Below are 19,198 nucleotides of genomic sequence, written 5' to 3' on the forward strand. Positions count from 1 at the left end.
AACAAAGACCCATCTGAACCAAACAGTCCTGGGCTTGAATGTGGGTTATCAGCTAGACGGACACGGGATAGGGACCCTTTGGAGGGCACCCTGTTTGGGGGAGAGCTGAGACCTGACTGTCGTGTAGAGAAAGCTCCAGCAAAAGCCTGTGAGAAAAGGAGACAGGTTCAGGCTCTCAGGTGGGAGCCTTCAACAAAAGGATGCCAGCTGCATAGTTGCCAAGGGTGACCCCTCAGGTGCCAGCCTAGGGGAGTGGCTGCAGCTGGGCTGGAGGTGGACCTCTGGGACTGTCTTGGGAGGGGGGATGGGGGTTGTGCTTACTAAGCTGCTTTCAGTTTTCTTTCCTCACCTCCTTGCCAATCTCACAGCAGGAGAGAGGGTGGGGGCAAGACCAGTCCAGGGGGATACTTAAATACCCTCAACACTATCTTCCGGTTCAGCTACTCTGTTTTTCCAAAGGCCTCTTTAGCCACCAACCCTTGACCCTAAGAGTTCTAGCTGAGGGAGTGGAGGCATTCTTGGGAGAGATAGCCTGCTAGTCTTCTCTAGCCCTGGAAAAAATGACTTCCTGAGAGAAACCGGGATCCACACTGCATTCCAGAAGAGGAGGGAAGGAGGGAGGGCAGTGTGGCCAGCTCCCCAGTGCGCATGCACCCTCCCCTTACCATGACCCATTCACTTTTCCATCCAGGCCCTGGGACTGAGAACCTACCAGCCCTTTCCTGCCCCTACCCCAGCCACCCTTCCTTTTTTCCTCTCTCGCACCTTCTCCTTAAATCACTTGCAGACACTGCTTTGGAACACGCTGGCTTGGACCTGTAGAAGCTATGCGAGGCAGCTGGCTTGCTCAGCACTGTGCGGGCTTTCCAAGGAAATGTCAGGACAGCTTCAGCTCCTCCTCGGGGGCAATTTAGGTGGAAAGTCAAGTCCTACAAGAATTCCAGAAAGGCTTAAGTCAACTGGCTGCTCCCAAGAATCCGGGAGCCAACCGACTTCTGACAGGCTGGTCCCACCTGCAGATGCCTGCCAGCCTGGAAGGGGCAGAGCCAGCCCAGAGGGTAGCCTGCTGAGGAACACGACGCAGAGCCCAGAAGGCAGGTGGGGAAACTGAGGCCACAGAAGGGTGAATGACTAGCCCAAAGTCAGCAGCAGGGTGGCTGAGTTGGGTAACTTCCACTCTCCCAGCTCCTGCCTGTGCATGAACTTCTTCCAGGTCAAATGCTCCAGAATAGTACAAAGTTCCAAGACAAGAAATCCAAAAAGAGAAAAGACAGGGGATTAGCTACAGCCCACTTCAAAGATGCATTTGGAGGTGGTGAGAGGGATATAGCAAATATTTGTGTGTCCTTATTTCTGAATTTGCTTTCTGAAATAAAAACACCCATCGTGTCTCCAGCCTCCCCAGACCATATCGAAATCTTGCTTATTAGGAAAGCTGTCAATCCCAACCAATAACACCCATTTCATCTTACAGGAGGAGTCATCCTGGGATAGGAGCAGGAATATGTTGACTTAAGTAATTGTTCTATTAAATACGACAATTTGTCCAATATGTCCTGAGACTTATATTACAGACATCCAGAATGAAGTAGCTAATTAGCAAGAAAGAGCCACTGGCTGAGAACCTAGGACTAGGGATGCTTTCCCAATAGCTATTGAACAAGCCTCCAAATGCTACACAAACGTACGGCTTCTTCAGTCACTGAAAGTCATGGCTGACAGAGTGGAGTGTCTGCAGATGGGAGCTCACAAGACAGACCATCAGGTTCCGAGTGCCTGCTGATGTCAACGTTGTGCAGATTCCCGAGTGGTGCCCTAGCACACTGCACCTGGCTACACGTGCAGAGTAACTGCAGATGTGGGCTTGGTTTTGTTTGTACAACTTCCAGGCAAGCCCCCCGCAGGCATCGGAAACGAGGAAAATACTCTCTGTTCTTGCCTGCCTCCTCCCCTCGCCCCCCTTTTCTCCCCCCCCCCCCATCCCTGTCTTCCCCTGTGAAAAGGCTTGGCTTGTAGATGACCACCAGCTACTCTCATGATTAACTCCAGCATTGCCTTTGGGGTTACCAACAGCACGTGGTACAGAGACGTCTCATCTGCTGCCAGGACAAATCACCAGTGCGCCAAGTCTCCAACCGCCTATATCTCAAGTAAGGGTCAGCGTGGGTCCATCGGCACTGAGAAATTCCACAAGTATGCACTCAGCACCTACCCTGCACAAAGGGTGGCCCCTGCAGCCTGGGGGCTTTGCTGTGCTGTCTGGGACTGAAGACACTTGTAGTCTTTGAAGAGGCCAAGGGTTGCAGGCAGGTCACCAGCTGCCTTAGGGATGACTAACAGAGCAGAAAAGCCAAGAGCCACCAGGATTCTGGCTATGGCTGCTGTGTAGATCCAGGACAGGGGAAGATAGTAGGATGGGACAGAGCCCGAGATAGAAGGGATATCATGGTGATCCATTTCTTTGGTCTTCAAGAATGTAAGTGGCAGGACGGAGGGTTCTCAGCTGCACCGCTTGGGCCGGGAGGAAGCAAAAGCATTCTCTGTTCTCAAAAGTTGCTTCAGACACCTGTTACTCCTTCCGAGGAAAGGTATTACGGGGGTGGGGGGGCAAGTGGACAGGACTCCCATAGAATCTCAGGAAGAGGCATTTCCCACACCCGAGAATGTAAAGAAACTGCACGTTTGCCACCTAGAGAGGCCCAGACCAGAGGCCCCTTTCCTTACTATCCAAGGTGCTAATGACCACCCAAGTCCTTTGTTTAGCTGGGTAATTAAACCAGTCCCACCAGCTGAGAAGCAAATTATAAAACTTAAACCAAATGATTAAAGAGGGTGGACTTCAGGCTGGGGAGGTGGCTGAGTTGGCAGTGTCTGCTGTGCCAAGTGCAAGGACCTGAGTTTGGAACTGCAGAACCCACACAAAAACCCCAGGGAAGTGGAGTATGCCTACAACCCAGTAATGGATGGGGCAGAGCACTGGCTAGCCAGCCTGGCCAAATCGATGAGCTTTAGGATACACTGATAATTTCTTGTCTCAAAAAAATAAAGGGGGTGATCAAGAACAGACTCCTGATAATTCACATCAGGTCTCCATAGTATGTGCCCCTGCACACATTCATACTAACAAGTACACACACACACACTCACACATGCACACACACACACACACACACACACACACACTCACACATGCACCCCACATTTATACATTTATTCTGTGGCCTACCTCAGCCTAGAATTCATTATGTAGCCCAGGCCCAGGCTGCCCCAAATAATATTTACTAGCACATTTCTTTTAGATTTTTTTTCTTCCCTAGTCCCGTTCCCATCCATACTCTCTCTTTCTCTCTCTTTTTCTGAGACAGGGTTTCTCTGTATAACCCTGGCTGTCCTGGAACTTGCTCTGTACACCAGGCTGGCCTCAAACTCACAGAGATCGACCTGCCTCTACCTCCCAAGTGCTGGGATTAAAGGCATGAGCCACCACTGTCAGGCTAAATGACTGCCTTTAGGAGAGAACTTGGCCTGAAAATCTGATGCTAAGAACCAAACAAGAAGACAAACCACAAGGTTCTATTCCAGGGTCCACTGGCAAACACTTAAGGCTGTGCACAGTCTGCTCCTCTGGGACAGATGTTACAGCTGTGCTCCGTAACTTGGTCCCATGAATCTCACCACCAGATGGGGAGACAGTCCTGGGTTACTCTCCGTCCTGGACACTCTATGTAGTGATGAGAAGCAAAAGAAAAGAAAGCGTCTAAAGTGTCACAGAGGGTAAAAGGTGATTTACTGGGCATCCTTTAATGCCGTAAAGAAGGATGCATCCCTTTGTCATCGACACAGCGCGCAACTCTGAAGCCAGCCCAAGCCTGGACACACTTCACACTAGCAGTGGGACCCCGGGCAACTCAGAGGCTAGACGGAGCCCATGTTTCCCCTTGTAAAACCTCATCTGGTTGGACCAGCTTAACTTGAGGGAGGTCAGCTGACACCTGAAAGTGGTCAGCTGACAGGACCCAACAGAAACAAGTGCAAAGTTGGTCACAAACAACCGCCTGCTGGGTAGTGCTAGGATTGGCTGGTAGGAGGCGGCTCGCTGCCCACGTCGAGCCCATCTGTCAGGCAGTATCTCAGAGCCAAAATGTGAGCAGACAACCATTCCTGACCAGGGGGCTGAGCTCAAGGCTCTTAAGTGACCCTTGGAAGACACTCTCCATGGAGAAATAACAAGCTTGGATGGACAGAAGCATCCCATTTGCTATTTCAGTAGACCGAACATTTAACGTGCTACCTGCCGTATAGCATACATGTAGGAACACACAGAAATAAGCCAAGCACCCAGGATCCCAACCACTCCTGACAGACCCCAGAAAGGCTGGGTGGAGTGGAATGTGCAATGAGATCGTGAGTACTGAGGGTTAAGCCCTGGCCTTTATCCGAGCCGCCTAACAGTCAAGAGGATTGGGTACATAACTGACCAGTCCTCACAGTGAGGTCCAGCTGGGCTCCTTCCTAGCTATAGTTTGTTTTTACACTGTTCTCAGTCTCAGTTTTCTCAGTTGTTCCATGGACATTCCCCAGGCCTCTTTCAGGAGGAGAGGAACAGCAATGACCTCACGCGGGTGGAGCGTACAAGTGGCAGCAGCCGTGCTGTGGGGTGCCTGCACACCGAGGGCTAGGGCGAACTGGGGCCAGTAGCATCCCTATTATGACGCTCAGCCTCCTTGGTGCTTCGCGATAAATTAGGGGCTCGTTAAATGTTAACCGTGCCACCCTGACGGCTCACTGCCAACTTAAACTGTAATGGTCTGCTCCAAAGTATATGTGGAAGACAAATAGATAACACATTAAAACAAAAAAATGCCTGGTAGCTTTTCACTTGGCCAGGGTGGCCCTCTACATATCACCGGGAGGGAAACCGGGTGCTGTCCTTAGAGCTAAAGATGCCCCTGGACTCAGTGTCTGGAGGCTTCTGCTTAGGCCTGGGCTTGACCGCTAACGATCTTTGAGGTCCTGGCTCCCAAAGCAAGGGCCATGTCTTAATTCTAGAAGAGCAGGACCTACCAGAGATGAAAGGGACCTTTTGGTATTTCACCACACAGAGAACACAGCAAAGCAGATGCGGGTGATATCCGCTGGGGCAGCACAGCCAGCCCGGGGCTCTGCTGGGCAGAGCCCCCTTCCTATGCGCCAAGGAGTCACACACAACAAGCATTGCCCAGGCTCCCTGTGTGAGCAGGTGTGGTAGTTCCGAGCACGTATATGTCCCTTTCCTTTTCCTCTGCCGCAGTAGCCACAGAGCCACTGGCTTCAAAGGTCACTGCTATAAAATCTAGGCAGCCTGGACCCTCGAGTCACAGCTTCAAATACAGCAATCCAGAGAGCTGTGGCCTTTCAGGGTCCTGACTTTCTGAGAGGACGACCCTGGTTTGCCAAGCCCCTGGGATAGTGCGGCATCACGTGTTTTCTGCATCGGCTGGTCTAGAGGTCTGCTCCAGTTTCACTTCTGTTGATGTGGCAAGTGTCCTGAGAGAAGTCAATTTAGGAAAAAAGAGGCTTTGTTTCAGCTTACAACTCCAGGTCACAGTCCATCAGAGTGGGGAGGTCAAGGTGGGAGGTCAAGGTGGGAGGAACGGGAGACAGCTGGCTCTGCCACATTCAGTCAAGAGCAGAGAGAAATGAATGTCTGCGTGCTTACTGACCAGCTCGGTTTATTCCGCTCTTAGACAGCTCAGGGCTCAGCCCACGGAAAGATGGCAGCCATATACTGGGTGAACTCCCACAGGCAGGACTGCAGGCTAACGTGACCTAGATAATCCCTCATTGGGACTCTTTCCCAATGAGCTGACAATTAAAAGTAACCATCACAGGCCTTCACGCACCTTCCTTGAAGAACTGCCCGTCAGTCATTATTCCATACACATATGCAAATACTAGGTTGTAAATCTATCAAAAGTTCTTATTGTACAGGCTGGTACGGCAGGATTATTGGTTCTCTCTCGCTCTTTTGACAGGTGACAACACCACAGGAGTATCCAGAGGACAAGGGGCTGCATTAGTGCCCAGAGCACCTTTCCCAGGAAAGAAAAGATGCTTCTGTGGACTCCAGTCTTGTTGTTCATGAACAAGGTCTGCCACCCAAGAGGAAAGCAGGGCTGGCCTCCATATCCTACCACTAAGGGTGTGACGCTGGATCTTAACAGTCGTTATAGAGTGCAGGAAAGAACTTGGCCTCTGATGTCACTTTAAAGCACAACCCTGCCTTCTCCAGTGTAACTCATTAGGTTCATGTCCTGTAGCCTCAGTTTTTTCCTATGTGAAATGGGTATAAATCTCCTACCAAGTTGGATAGTCTTAAATTCCATTAAATAAGTGGCTGGTTCAGTGGCTGGCATTGGGCAAGTTTATTCCCTTCTTTAATAGTTTTAGAGTTTGTTTTGGTTTGTTTGTGGACAGGGTGGCCTCAGTTGAACTCATTATCCCCCTGCCTCAGATGCCTGACTGCTCAGGCTACCACCGCTTTGTACCACTGCCTACCTTGCCCCATTTATCCACTGCCTAAGGTAAAGTTAGGTTCCGGGTTCAGTCTCCGTAAGTTTAATATTGGAAGTAGCAGAAAGCCCCTCACAAGGACGGTGGTAATACACTGTTTGCCGTTCAGGAGCACAGACCTGTGCTTCTGAGGAAGGCAGGAAGCTGACTCAGGAAGTACCTAGGCTAGGTGTCCAGATGAGGCAGCATGCTGGGGCTAGGCAGGCAGGCAGGCAGGCATGCGGGCAGGCATGCAGGCAGAGGTTGCCAAAAGCCTCTGAATTTAGGACAAAGCTCTTCTAGGGTGAAGCCGCCTCGATTGCCTCCTGTTAGAGAGCTGTCCAGTTAGTCCTTCAAGCCTTTGGCAAAGACCTGACACCAGGGGCAGCGGCAAACAGCAGCTCATTGGGCACTTGTGCCAAGCCAGCATAACCCTTCTCTTGGAGGTCTCTCCCTGGAAAGACCTTTGCTCACTCATGCAGTGGTACAGGCACTCCACGGATGTTCATTCCCAAGCCCCAGAGTGGGCCAGCCCTGAGCTGGTGCTGGGAGTACGTAGACGAACAGGAAGCTCTCCCTGCTGGTGGAGAGTGACTCCCCCCACCCCCAGGAGACAGACACACAAACAGATCCAAATCTATAAAGTGACAATTCTTTTCAGGGCACATGGCCTCTCTGGGGTGGGGGAGGAGCAAGAATCACCACAGAGGGAAAAGTTGGCATTGCTGAGTTTAGGGGGTGGGGACAAAAGCCCTATGTGCGAAGCAATAAAAGGGAGAGGGGGTGTACTCAGAGCTCAGGGGTTAATCTGGTGCAACTGAAATGGGGCACACACAACAAGAGGTAAAGCAATTAGAGAAAAAAATATGCCTGCAAGAAGAAATTGGCTCCAAGATAGCCAGTGTACCAGGGTCAGGAATTTGGACTTGACCCCATGGGTCAGAAGTTACTTTCGTTTGCAGGACTGGAGAACTAGGCTTATGCTAAGGGCTAAGGCAGACACTTTTTCCCCCTCCAGTTCTCTGCACTGCAACCTACCTCTCTCTATTTGACCCTTTCTCTTTCATACTACTTGCAGAGCCCCTGGGAGTGTTTGGGTTTTGACTTCTGGGTAACCAGAGACCAGTGAAGGTTTAAGAAGATTAGTGACACACAGTGGATTTGGGGTTTTCAAATTACACCTCAAGGGAGCTAAGGAAGGGAGAGATTGGTGACAGACGACAAATTGGTAGTCCTTCCAGTAGGACTTTCTCTTTTCTTCTTATTTGCAGACAAAAGAGAGGTGCAGAAAGAAAAACAAAAAACCCTGGAAGTTCCTATTCACTTTTGTGTAGTTAGACCAGCTCTCCTGTTTCAACACACATGGTACACACGGCACACATGCACTTATCCGTTTAATAACCATCTATTGAGCAATCACTTGGTCAAGACCAGGTGCGCTAGTGGCAGGGGGAGAGGCGAGAATCAAAAAAGAAAGACCTAGAGTTCTTCTACCCTGCGGCCTCTCCAGGGCTCCAGCATTGGTGGACAGTGCCAGGCAGAGGTGACCCTCCATATGGATAGCCCCTGTTCACCAGTGCCTAGATGCTAGGCATGTTACGTGCTTAAGGCAGGAGGGCTGAGCAGGAACCCTGAGCTTCTGCTATTAAGAGTCAGTCGGGCAGTGGTGGCGCATGTCTTTAATCCCAGCACTTGGGGAGGCAAAGACAGTCAGATCTCTGTGAGTTTGAGGCCAGACAGGTCTACAGAGTGAGTCCAGCAGTCATGGCTAGACAGAAAAAACCCTGTCTCAACAATAACAACAACAACAGTAACAGTGAGACTAAGTCACACATAGGACCTATGTGGCCTTGGGCTAAACTGAGCAACAGGACTTCCATCATTCTAATTGTTTGTAGAGCTGATACAGCTCTTCTCTATCTAGACCTCTCAAAGTAGACTTCCCAAGTCCTTTCTATAGATTACCAATCCCCTCCATACTCCAACTGTGAGAGACCAGGAGGTTGAGAAGGTGACAAATAAGATCCAACAAAGCCCATTCCATAAGAAGAATCCATAGCTTCCCATGTCTGGTTTACCCTGACCCCGTGGGTACTGCGCAGTAGTGTTTTCCCCATATGGCAAACACAAGAGCCTCATTCTGGCTTTGGAGATGGCAGAGCCAGTCACAGAATGTACATAGCCTGGCAGGGAAAGGTATGAGCTAATGCAGAGCCCGGGCTGGCACTGTAGCCAGCACATATACCTTCTGGGGTGGGCCTAACATATCAGAAGAGAATTCGGATCTGTCCATTCAGAAAGCTGCCTGATCACTGGGAGGTGGCTCATCCTTTCGTGCAGTGGATGTGGGGCTTTAGATCACAGAAGAAAGATATCAAGATGTCCCTTAAGCTTCAATGGCTCAGAGGCAGCTTCAGAGTCCATGAGGCCAGAGATACGTCAGCCGCCATCACAGCAGTGCCAGCTAGTATCTTTAGGGCACCGCCTAGGTGCTGGGCACTGGGCTATGAGTGTGAAAGGTAAGAGTTTCTTAATTCTCACAACCACTCAGGAGCAGCGATAAGGCCTCTGAAAATTCAGTCTGGCAGGAACAATGAAGGCATGCTCACCTTTTCATTTCCTCACCTTCCCCAGCACTGAGAATAACAGTACTCTGTAAAAGAGGAGGAACTAGAACCAAGAAAAGGGAAATGGTAAACTAGGAACCTAGGAGGCAAAATTTAAGGAGGCAGTGCCTTTGGAATGTTGACCCTGTGCTTCTTGGGACCAAGAGTGGGCGTGTCCTTAAATTCTACACAGGACGCCTTATTTAATTCTGCTATAGTCCTGGGCCTGGGTAGTCACTGGGCAGATTGAAAGTTGAATCCTGCTCCCCCACACTTGAGCAGCGTGACCCTCCCTTCCCTAAGCCTGTGTTCCTTCCCTTGTAAAGTGGACCAAATGGCGTGCTAGCAAACACCTAGCAATTTTTCGTCTAAGTATTCCTGTACTTAAGAGCCCAAAAGAAACAAAAACACTGACAGACAAGAGGCACCGTGGTGCATGTCTATAATCTCAGAACTAGGCAGGCAGTGGCAGATCAAGGGTTTATGATAACCTGAGCTACTGCTGGCTGTGAGTTCACCGCCAGCCTGGGCTACTTTGTCTCAAAACAAACAAAGAAAAAATAGAAATGAAAAGGCATGTGTATAGGAAAACATGTACACAGTGTTCAGAGCAGCCTTCTCAAATCCACCCTCCCAAGAGAAAACAACACAAGTGATCATCTGCCCGTGAATGGATAACAAAATACGGTATACCTACCCACCGTGGTCCTGTCTGGCAAGACAAAGGGATGAAACACTGGCACACACTACGTGGCGGATACCCCCTCAAGCTCTTTAAGCCACATGAAAGAAGCTAGACATGAAAGGCCGCAGATTATATGACTGCAAAGGCATAGATCTGACGTCCAGAGCAGTGATCAGAGTTGGGGTGAAGTGGAGGAGTTATGTGAGGTGCAGAGCAGCTGTTAATGGGTGCACTGAGGTCCCTATTGGGGGTGATAGAAATGTCCTAAAGTTACATAGTGGCGATGGCTACGTAAGTTATGTAAATATGCCAAGAAGAAGAAGTGTTGTATACTTTAAATAGATTATTTTAATATGTTACCCTCACCAACGATAATTTAGGATATTAGCTGCACGTTCTTTAATCCCATCAGAAGGATTGTGAATTCAAGGCCAGCCCCAGACATGAAGATTCTGTTTCAGAAAAAGAAAGGAAGGAAGGGAGAAAAGAAAGAAACAGAGGCCATACTTATGGCTCCAAGCTGCCCATTGCTGGACACGGGAATTTTTAGTCCCTCAAACTTCATGGGTTTTATGCCAGTGAATACCTGTTACTCAATTACCCCAGCTTACTAAATGTTCTTCCAGTTTTAGGAGACTCTGTGGAACTAACATGGGAGTCTCTTGTGACTCTCTACCTCTGAGGAATGTGATCTTCCATGCTGGCTTCTCAGCTAGAATGCGTCATGCTGGAAGTACCTAAAACTCTTCAGGTCTTGGGTGCTAAAGGGGTGCATTCCAGTTCCGGCTCCGCCATTCCTCTAAACCACTTAGTAAGACCATAGGTGCACAGTGGGTATGAGAGGCAGTAAGTACCTGGAGCCTTATAAGTTCCAGGGACAGATGGTGTAAGACGGCCTGCATGGCTTCTACAGCCCTTGGACAAACATCGCCCTACCCCGTGTTCTCTTAGGGGTGTGAGCAGCACGTCCACAGAAGGCCCTTAGAGCTGGAGTCATGACAGGGTTAGCTCCATGGAGTGTAGCAGTGGCTGTGGTTCAGCACCATTGGGTGTGGACTTCCCAAGAGGACTGATCTGTCACTCCTGCAGGTGCTCAGCACGGGCTAGGGCAGAGGACCGGAAGTGGGGAGGAAGGGTACGGGGAGGAGCCAGCTGAGTGAGGAGGCGGAAATGACTTCACCAGAGGATGAAGTGCACTGGCCTAGGAGGGTGGGCTCCCCGGCTGTATGCACAGCTTCCTAGGGCTCAGTTTCCCCACGTTGGATCTTTCACAGTTTCTTTCCTTCCTTCCCCAAGACGGGGCCTTAATAGGTCACCGGTGTCCTGGATGACCTAGAATTCCCTTTTCAGCTAAGGCTAGCCTTGAACTTGCAAGCATTCTCCTGTGCCTGCCTCCCAGTACTGGACTGCAGGTATGCGCCACTGCTCTAGGTTTGGCTTCTAAAGTTTCTCTTAGCTAGAACTTCCCTGGGTCCTGCTAACAAACTCATTTCCTTGAAAAAAAAAATTTTTTTTTTGACTGATTGTAGGGAATGACCTTGAAGCCCAGCAGCCCCCTTCCTAAAAGGGCCAGACACTGTCAAACGGCACGCTGTCTTTGGGGCATCAACCATTCACCCTTGACGCGATAGCGTCCATTCCATTTTGCAGCACCATGGCTCTTGTTTCTGGCAGTGGCACCCTGTCATTTCAGAAGCAATTTTGTAACACAAAGTTCCCCAGAAGGCAGTGGATGACAGGTCCAGAGGACCAGGAGAAGCAGGGGTTCTCAGCTTAGAGCTGAGCCCATTCTTACTTGGTACTCACCCCTTCTCTGAAACGTCTTGGTCAAAGGATAGCCTCCTTTCCCAGCTTTCAGTTTTCAGCCCCTGTCTTCCCACTATCCATTCTAACATTCTCACTGCAAAGACAAGAAAAAAAAAAAAAAAAAAAAGAAAGCCAAGGCACACCCATCCCAACAAGTGGTGCCAATACTTGCCCTTTCTCCCAACAGGCCATCCTCTGCCATCCATACCCTGACCATCACATCAGGCTCTGGCCAGGCAGTGTGTGCAGATATCTTGAATCTGTTTCTAGGAAGGCAGAAGTGACGCTTAAATGGAAATAATTTCAATGTGTTATCCTCCACAGGCCACGGAGATCCCTCAGGGACTCTGGGTAGGCCCAGGGGCCGGGGGAGCCTGAGATGGCTTTGTCGTTAGAGCGATTCAGCCTCGTCTTATATTTTAAGAACAGCGGGAATGTAATATCAGCTGAAAGGAGTTTTCTGTGTGCTATTTAACTAAATGGCTCTGCAGCTGGAGAGAGCCATGGGCAGACGTGTTATGATTCAAAGGTTCCCAATTACAATGATCCTCTTTTATTGTATAAAAACAGCAACACAGCTATTCTCCACCCCACCCCCACACTTGCTCCCTCCACCCCTCCTCCCTCAATGGCCAGCAAGGCTGTGCCTATCCTGAAGGCCTCAGTTCCTCTCCTGGGCCCAGCTTTGGCTTACTGGGATTCTTTCTGTCCAGATCAAGGGTTGGGTAGAGTGCCCCTAGGGAGCCTCTGTGATAGACACTGTCAGAGGTAGAGTGGCAGCTACACAGACTGGCCCATTCCCTAAACCTCAGCAGCGGAATAAAACCACCCGATAGATAGTTTCAAAGTGTGTATAAACCAACCCTTCTCCCCGCATGTCCTTACAGGCTGGCTTGCAGCTTTTCTGCCCGAGTGTTTGAAAGCCCTGGAAACAAACTGATCTGAGTTAGCAACCTGACTCTCCTACCTTCCCTCTGTGTTCTCGAGCCAGGGCTTCAGTGCTTTGAGCTTCGCTTTCCTGTCTTTGCAGTGGGACCATACATAGCTCTCCATTCACCCCTCCTGCTCGGATTGAGCGGCAGAATAAAGGGGAAGCCTTCAACCCAGGCTCCAGCCCATGGCAGCCACTGCCGTTCTTCAGATGAACTGAATTGTGGGCTTGTGGTGTGTCTGGGTGAGCGGGGAGCTCTGCATTTGTTCAGCTGCACCAACCAGAGGCGGTGGCAAGGCTGTGGGAGTAGAGCTGGCCCACTGAGGAGTGTTTTTTTTTTTTTTTTTTCTTTTCTCAAATCTGTCTGCAATACCAGTCTGAAACCATCACCTGTATGCGGCTGATGCATTCAATCATGCATGCTGCCTGCTCTTCAACTTAGACGTTTTAGGGCCCCCTCCACTTTCTGCAGATGTGTTAGCGCCCAGCAGCTGCAGGCATCCAAGCAGACCGAACAGATTCTGTACTCAGGGCCATCTAGTCATAACTGACCAGCCAGGCCAGGCCATGCTGTCAACAGCTTTCCTCCTTCACAAGTGGATCCTGAGACCCCCAACAGGAAGGATCCCTTCACAAAGAAGTAGCTAACTTCATTTGGCCACACCAATGCCCCAAGGATACAAAAGAATCAGTTCCCCAAACGGAATGGCAAATGGTTTCCCCCAGATTTTTTGCTGGTTCCTTCTATAAGGTGACTGCAACGTAGACCTGTAACTCTTTCATCCCGCACTAACCCTGTGCACTCCAAAGGCAGACGACAACCCTCTTGCTTTGAAGTTAAAACTTGGGCCACACTCCTTACTATCGAACTTCCTGTGGATCAATATTACGCAGACTTCATTCACTGCAGACTGCATTCTGGGTTAAATGCTATTGCTATGAGACACTGTGTGACTAGACTTAATCTCCAGGAACAGTCTTGTATTAGGAACTGCAGTGGGGAGGGGGAGGGGAGGAGAGGACGAAGAAGGGGTGTAAGTTGAGGTTTTCAGTAGATAAACTATCAACCCAGAGCCACAGGGAGCCTGGCTCTGGCCCTGTCCTTCTCTGTTTCTTGGGGGGGGGGAATTTGGGGGAACAGTGAGGTAGCATTGTTAAGACTGCTTTGCTCCTTGGGGGGGGGGGGGGGGGGTGTCTCTCACACACACCATTGCCAATCAACCTCTACGAGCGCAGAACAGGAAACAGCTTGTAGGAGGATGTTTTTAATATCACAACCTGCTCAACATAGGGCGGGGGCTTTAAAGAAGGGATGGGGAGGGGAAACAGTACCACATTTCCTTATCTTACTCCTTTTTTTTTTTTTTTTTTTTTTTTTTTTTTCAGCTCAGAAGAAAACCACTTTATCGGTTACACACAATGCCCACCTAGGTTCTAACACCGTGGACAATGAACAGCAGTGAACTGCTATGGACCACGGTTCCACACAGGATGGGCCCCTGATTGGCAGCAGCCTCTCGTCACAGAGGTTTCATTGCTGTGGCCACTCAGATTTGCCACAGAACGAGTGCCTGTGTTCTGGGAAGAGGACTGGGCCGAGGAGGACACAGTGAGATGGGGGACAGGCAGGGTCCCTGGTGGATGATTAACATGGAGCGCATTAATTATAAGAACACAAGGAGGGTGGTGGGGCTGGTTTGTTGAGTCCGATAATGTGTCAGGTGCAGCGCATAAACTTTTAAAGCTCCACAGTGATCCACGTGGCAGCTACAAGTGGTTCTGCTTTAAACAAAATAAAACAAAGCCCACGGTTCAGAGAGGCAGGTAACTCTGTTCAAGCCACAGTGCTTGAGCAAAGAGGATCAGAGAGCTTGGCTCCTGCTGGAGGTCTCCTGGGTGTGGAAGCTGCTACATCTTTGGGGCCCACTCTTGCTGTCTTCTTGGTTTAAAGCATTTCTGAGAAGGAACAAAGCTAAGGCAATTCTACTGGTAAGGGGCAGAGCTGTGACTAGGACTCAGGAAAAACTGAGGCCAGAAAGAAGACAATGAAGTGCTTAACTGGTAAAATCCCCTGTCCAATTGCCTCTGCCCCATGAACTGAATTGCTATGAAAAGAGAGCTACTTAGCACCTGGGACAGCTGAAGTGCCTCAAAGTAATTCTGGATTGCTGGTTTTGGGGAGTGGTGTGTGTGTGTGTGTGTGTGTGTGTGTGTGTGTGTGTGTGTGTGCGCGCGCGCGCGCGCACGCTCTCGTAGGTCGGAGATGTTGGGCACTGACCTAAGTCATTCTCCACTTTATTTTTTGAGACACAGTCTCTCACTGAACTCAGAGATCACTGATTCAGGCATACTGCCAGGCCAGGGAGTTCCACGAATTCTCCTGTCTGTATCTTCAGTAAAAGGGCTTAATTTTAGAATCTCATTGGCAGGATATAAAGACTATCTCTTCTCTGTCCTTACCTCTTCATTGTACTTTGTCATCTTTTTTTTTTCCCTGAGACAACACTGGCCCCCACCTGAAAATTTCCTTGACCTCATTCTGTGTCAGGTGAGGACCTTGCAGGATCGTCTGTACCAGGTGCACTGCTGTAGCCTTTGTCTTAACAAAGGCTTCCTTACATACATGACAGTCCCCACCCAGAAGCCTGCCATGGCTCCTGGCACCTACAGAGTAAAGACTAACCCTAACCTCCTCCACAGTGAGTGAAATCTGACGCCATCATCCCGTACAACAGAATTTCTGTGCACCCCCTTCTCCACTTCCCAGGCTGCAGACAGCCTTCAGGACCCTCACCGCCACCCTATCTGAGAATTCAGACACTCCAGCTGTTATTCACTCCTTCTGCCTTGTAAGCCGAACCCCATCATGTTCACGCCAGCAATGTGCCTGAGTGGAAAACACTTGATCACTTCTCCCTGGCACGTTTGGGTCACCAGCCATCACAGGTTCTTTTTGAGGCCTGGAGACAGTGCATGCTCCTTCTTAAACCTCAGGCCCAAGACCCACTGGGTAGGAGTGGCAGAACAAAAAGACACAGCATCCGATCCCCACCCCCCAAAAAAATGCCCCAGCTGGATAAGTCACGTGGCCTTCAGAATTTCTGTTGCTAGCAGCTGAATCGATGCTATCCTGTGCAACCTCGCCCAGGCATCGTTCTTTCTAGTTCACGGGTCAGCTTCAAGGCCATCCCCTCCAGGAGATTCCCCATGAGCCCCTCAGGGCAGCATAATCCACCCCCACACACACAATGTGTCCACAATGGTTGCTTTCCTCAATTACAGCACTTACTTAATTCTGCTTGATTGGGCCTAATGAGCACTCCCACTGTCTGTTCAAACTCCTAGAAGGTAGGGGGTCTTTATCCCATCAGCATCTCCATTAGCATGGGGTAAAGCTTTGTGCCGAGCCTCGGGGCTCCGGCCCCCCAGCATCTCCACACTGCTGCACTGCACCACAGCAGCGGGGGGCACCCAGGCTGTGGGTGCTGACACTAGACTCAGGAGCTGTTTGGTCTAGCTCCAGTGAGTTGACCTCTCTGGGCCCGCGCTTCTTCGTCTCTAGAGAATGAGAGCCTTTCTGTCTCCCAGTTGTCATGAAGACAAAAGAGTCTACTCGTAAGTCCTTAGGATAGTGTCTGGCATATAAAAGTAATGACTGCGGGTTCTTATTAGTATCTGGAACGTTTTAATTGTCGAATGAAGAAATACATCAACACCGAGTCTCCAAATAAATAAATGAACAAGTGAAATCCAGATGAATTCCTGAGTGGAGACCCAGGGCGGTAGCTCTTGCTCTCAGTCCTGCCTGCACTTTCCCCTTTGGTTTGTCATTGTAACGACCTCCTTGCACCAGAGATGGACGCTATGAAGTCAGCCTGGCCTCCGACACAGACTCTGCACTGCATCCCATGGGTTGGCCAAGCTTACCTCACCTCCACGAGCCTCAGTTTCCTCCACGAGAATCTGAAGACAATAACAATCATTGGCTTGTGGGGAAACGGGTGAGGTTTGCAGGGCAAACTGTGCTAGCCACCTAGCAGGCCCAGATACTCTAGCAACACTTAAGATCACCAACAGGATTTTCACCCAGTGTTGTTAAAGGCACAGAGTCCTTGTGACCACCTTGGGACGTGGTGGTCACTGGGCAAGTCAAGATCTTCTGTTTTCAACTTGGGAACCCAATGTCTTCAGTGTATGCGACTTCTCTCTCTGTCTCTCTCAGTCTCAGTGATGAGTCACTGATTTATCCTAAAGCTTTGACCTTCTGAATTTTCCCCAGAAGTACGTTATCTGCTAAGGTGAATCCTCAGTTGACATCAAGCACTGTTAGAAAGTAAGGTGCAAGTTCATAGAGCAGTGGTAGAGCAGAATATCTAAACAGCGACAATATTTCCATAGCACAACAGGCCTGATTATTGTCATGGACGTATTTTAACCCTCTTCTTAGATTCCCCCAGGCCTTAAGAGAACAGGTTGTAAACAGCTTTATGTGACTTTCGCTTTAAACTTAAACCTTTATGTTGGCCCCATTAGTCTATTTTTACCATCAAACAGGGCATTTAACAAGATATTTATTCCACCTGGCCATCATCCAAATGCTTTTTGACATTACTGCCCTGGGCCTGAACTGCTTAAACTGGAGGGCCTCAGAAACAAACGAAAAAAAAAAAAAAAATCACCTTCTGACTTAAGTCTCCCGAGTGCTCAGACTCTCACCCTCTTCACTTCTGTGGCATTAATTTCTGCTCTACTCTACAGAGCCAGCATGCACAGAGTGTTTTAAGAGGCTTGTTGAGGGAAGTCCAAACCACTTCGGGGTCACAGGGAGGAATTTCTATCTATCTCCCAAGTCCTGCTTCAAGGAGCACGGCTGGCCTCAGATCTGAGGAGCTGCTCACTTCCAGAAAGAGAGACCTTCAGAGAGCAAGCAGCAAATGGAGAACTCTGGGCCCTAAAGGACAGTGATGCCTGGGGCCTCAGCTGAGCAGTGACTCTGAAGAGGGAGGGGTGTTCCCTCCTCCTCCCCGCCCCCAACAAAACAGGCCACCCTGAACAGTGCAACTCAGAGACCCCACTTGCTTTGAAGCCAATCAATCAGTGGAAGCCGGGGCAAATCACGACTCGGCTCCCGCGACAGGTCTCCCCCCACCCACCCACCGGGTCTGATAAGCCCTCCTCATCCTCTTCCACCACCTCCGGAGCTCTGCCCAGCCAGGAGGCCAAAGAGACGTTCCTATGATGCTCCCGCTTTCCAACTTTCCGAGCTTCTCGGTCTTCGCAGCCTCCCGCAAAGCTGCTAGGGAAAGGGCAAGTTTGCAAAGCCCAGGAAACCAAGTCCTGGGGGAAGCCACAAAGACGCTCCAACGCCAGCAATGATTAACCTCTTGTGGGGCGTACTGGAAAAAAAAAAAAAAAAAAAAAACCCGCCACGGCCACTCGGGCGGGAGACCCGGGCTCGGCCGGGGGACTGCAGGGACCCCCGGGGCGGCGCGCCCCCCGCGTCCCCGGCCCCGCGCACCTGAGCGGGGCGTGGGCACAGCGCCGCGCTCAGGCCCTGCCCGCAGGTCGCCCGCCCGCGCCGCGCGCCCGCCCGCAGCCACCGGGAGCGACGGGAGGAGAGGCAGCCTCAACACGGCGTCATGCTTCCTGCCACCACATTACGGCGAATCGTCACCGGGAGAGGAGAGCCGAGGGGAGAGCGGGGGAGGGAGGGGAACAGCCACACGCGAGCCCCCCCTCCCCAGGCTGCCCCCCAAAAAAGCGCCGAGACGGGGCCGCGTCCCGGTGGAGTCCCCGCGGGACCTGCCCGGCTCGCACAAAGCGCCGCAGTTTGGCCAACAAGGCAGGGAGCCGGCCACTAAATAAATAAATAAAAAACAGAGTCGGGTCTACGTAACGCCCTGTCGAAAGCGGACGCCATATTTTTTTGTGGCTTATGTCGACATAGGGAAACGTAGACATGTTTTTCCTCCTCCTCCTCCTCCTCGGCCTGGCTTCCATTTATCCAAACTTGTAATCAAAACTATTTCATAAAAAAAAAAAAAAATCTCCCGTCTCTCCCCCTCCCCTTCCCCGTCACCCCGCGTCTTCCTCTACCCCGCAATAAAAATAATAAAATAAAAATAAAAAGCCTGCACACCCCCTCTCCCGCGCAGCCCCATCCCCGAACCCAGCCAAGTCCCATTAACAACGCGTCCTCGGGAGCCGCGGCGGCGGTGGGAAAGTTGGGCTGGAGTGGCGGGCGCCCGGCGGGTCGGGCTCGGGGCTGGCGCTGCCCGCTCGGGTGCTCCGCGCCGGGGCGAAGTTTCTTACCTGTGCCGGGGCTGGGAACGCGGGGACCCGGGCTGGGAACGCGGAGACCGGGCGCGAGCGTTCCAAAATGGAACTCCGCTGGCTCCCCCCACCCACTCCCCACTCCCCACCCGGCGCCCGGCTCGGGCTCCGTGGGAAAGAGGTGGCGGTGGTGGGGGAAAGCCAGCCTGGCAGACAGACAGACGGACAGACTGAAGACCCCCCGTGCGGAGGACGGCTGGCAGAAAAATTTTTCAAAGCAGGAAAGAAAAAAAAAGAAAGAAAGAAAGAAAAAAAAGGAAAAAGAAAGAGAAAAAGAAAAAAAAAGAAAAGAAAAAAAAAAAGAAA

At 50.7% G+C, this 19,198-nt stretch overlaps 1 protein-coding gene across 2 annotated transcripts in view; it reads right to left on the reverse strand.

Moving 5' to 3' along the window:
* The window catches only part of Zhx2 (zinc fingers and homeoboxes 2), a 149,316-nt gene extending 130,134 nt beyond the window's left edge, over positions 1-19,182 (reverse strand). The window contains exon 1 of one of the 2 annotated variants that reach the window (XM_055626501.1): positions 18,872-19,182. The gene's annotated coding sequence lies outside the window, so the exon portion shown is untranslated. Of the gene's footprint in view, positions 1-765; positions 784-18,871 lie in introns of those variants that run through there. The other variant, XM_055626503.1, reaches the window with a different exon arrangement.
* Between the last annotated feature and the right edge of the window lie 16 nt (positions 19,183-19,198).

Source organism: Psammomys obesus, unplaced genomic scaffold (assembly GCF_907164565.1).
Source record: "Psammomys obesus unplaced genomic scaffold, mPsaObe1.curated_primary_1811, whole genome shotgun sequence".
Taxonomy (NCBI): Eukaryota; Metazoa; Chordata; class Mammalia; order Rodentia; family Muridae; genus Psammomys; species Psammomys obesus.